This window comes from Nycticebus coucang, chromosome 21 (assembly GCF_027406575.1).
Source record: "Nycticebus coucang isolate mNycCou1 chromosome 21, mNycCou1.pri, whole genome shotgun sequence".
Taxonomy (NCBI): domain Eukaryota; kingdom Metazoa; phylum Chordata; class Mammalia; order Primates; family Lorisidae; genus Nycticebus; species Nycticebus coucang.
Window position 1 is genome coordinate 47,778,149 of NC_069800.1, and position 2,213 is coordinate 47,780,361.

The 2,213-nt window shown below is 44.1% G+C and overlaps 1 non-coding gene across 1 annotated transcript; it reads left to right on the top strand.

Moving 5' to 3' along the window:
- Window positions 1–547: 547 nt before the first annotated feature.
- LOC128574394 (U2 spliceosomal RNA) lies at window positions 548–733 on the top strand. Its single transcript, XR_008376762.1, has one exon. It is a non-coding gene; the product is annotated as a U2 spliceosomal RNA (small nuclear RNA).
- Window positions 734–2,213: the final 1,480 nt, after the last annotated feature.

Genomic DNA, 2,213 nt, shown 5'->3' on the forward strand with positions numbered 1-2,213 from the left:
ACCTCTAGCTCCTGGGCTTAGGTGATTCTCTTGCCTCAGCCTCCCCAGTAGCTGGGACTACAGGTGCCCGCCACAACGCCCAGCTATTTTTTGTTACAGTTTGGCCGGGGCTGGGTTTGAACCCGCCACCCTCGGCATATTGGGTCAGCGCCCTACTCACTGAGCCACAGGCGCCGCCCTGCCCAGCTACTTTGTTGTTGTAGTTGTCATTGTTGTTTGGCAGGCCCGAGCTGGATTCAAACACACCACTTCTGGTGTATGTGGCTGATGTCCTAGCCACTGAGCTACAGGCACCAAGCCACACATTTGTGTACCTTGTTAGTCCATAACATTACAGTCTGGGGAAAGCATACAGATGGACAGGTCCCTGAAAAGCAGGAGTTGTTCATACACCCCTGTAGGTGCTCAGGTCCAGGAGACAAGAGTTAGGCCAAGTTGTTAAGGACAAGCCCCTGAGAGTCAGAAGCAAATGAATAAAAACTAGATGCTGGACGACCACCTAGATCAACAGTTTCGAAGTCTAGTCATTTCAAAAGGCTTAAGTCTCATCACTTCTTGGCCTTTTGGCTAAGATCGTATGTCGGTTCTTATCAGCTTAATTTCTGATATATCCTCTATCTGAGGGCGATATAGTAAATGGATTTGGGGAGCAGGAAGATGGAAGAGGAACTTGTTCTGTCCACTCCATACATCTACCTAGTATTGCAGTACCTCTAGTAATGGTGCCCTACTCTCCTCCCTCTCACCCCTGCAAAAAGCCAGAGTTTCAAGAGGTAGTCTTGGAAAAAAGGGTTTTGGGCTTACACATATTTTGGACACACTGCACACCATGTCCCTCTTTTCAAGAGTCATGTAAGTCCATAGTTGCCACCTCACTCCATTAACCACTTCCTTAAGTTGTCTTAATTTTCACAGACTGGACATGCACCACATGGACATATCAATACAGTAGGCCTAGTTCCTTATGTTGACTACCTCCCTATGTGGACCAGTTTGTGATAGTCACTTGGGTGGTCAACTTACAGAGGTTCTACTATATTTGTACACTGGAAGACTCTGAGTTCTCTGGGAAAAGTCCTGTTGAACTTTTTTTTTTTGAGACAAAGTCTTACCTTTTGCCCTTGGTAGAGTGTTGTGGCCTCAAAGCTCATAGCAACCTCAAATTCTCGGGTTTAAGAGATCCTCATCTCAGCCTCCCAAGTAGCTGGGACTACAGGCACCCACCACCACACCTGGCTGTTTTTTAGAGATGGGGTCTTGCTCTTGTTCAGGCTGGTCTCGAACTCCTGAGCTCAGATGATCCACCCACCTTGGCCTCCCAAAGTGATAGGATTACAGGTGTGAGCCTCACCTAGTTCTGAGCTTCCAAATGTTAACAATGTATTTGTGCATGGAACTCTTCCTTCAGAATATCTATAAATTGCCCACCTTTCACAATGCACACTTTGGAAACAAGCCTACACCATCAGCATTCATGTGTTAGTTATGTTTTCACAGCTGGGATAGTCCACGAGTGAGTAGTCATGATTTAAAACACCATTTCCCAAACCTCATTTATTTGCCCTATGGAATTTGTCTTACATATCCCCTCTCTGCTATTCCTGGATATTTTTATATAATCAATCAACTACCTTTTAAAAAAATTATTTATTATTAAATCATAGCTGTTTACATTAATGCAATCATGGGGCACCATACACTGGTTTTATATACCATTTGACATATTTTCATCACATTGGTTAACATAGCCTTCTTGGCATTTTCTTAGTTATTGTGTTAAGACATTTATATTCTACATTTAGCAAGTTTCACATGTACCCTTGTAAGATGCACCGTAGGTGTGGTCCCACCAATTACCCTCCCTCTGCCCATCCTCCACCTTCCCCTCCCCTCCCTTTCTCCATATTCTTAGGTTATAATTGGGTTATAGCTTTCATATGAAAGCTATAAATTAGTTTCATAGTAGGGCTGAGTACATTGGATACTTTTTCTTCCATTCTTGAAATACTTTACTGTAAAGAAGAATATGTTCCAGCTCCAACCATGTAAACATGAAAGAGGTGAAGTCTCCATCTTTCTTTTTTTTTTTTGTAGAGACAGAGTCTCATTGTACTGCCCTCGGGTAGAGTGCCGTGGCGTCACACAGCTCACAGCAACCTCTAACTCTTGGGCTTACTCGATTCTCTTGCCTCAGCCTCCCGAGCAGCTGGGAC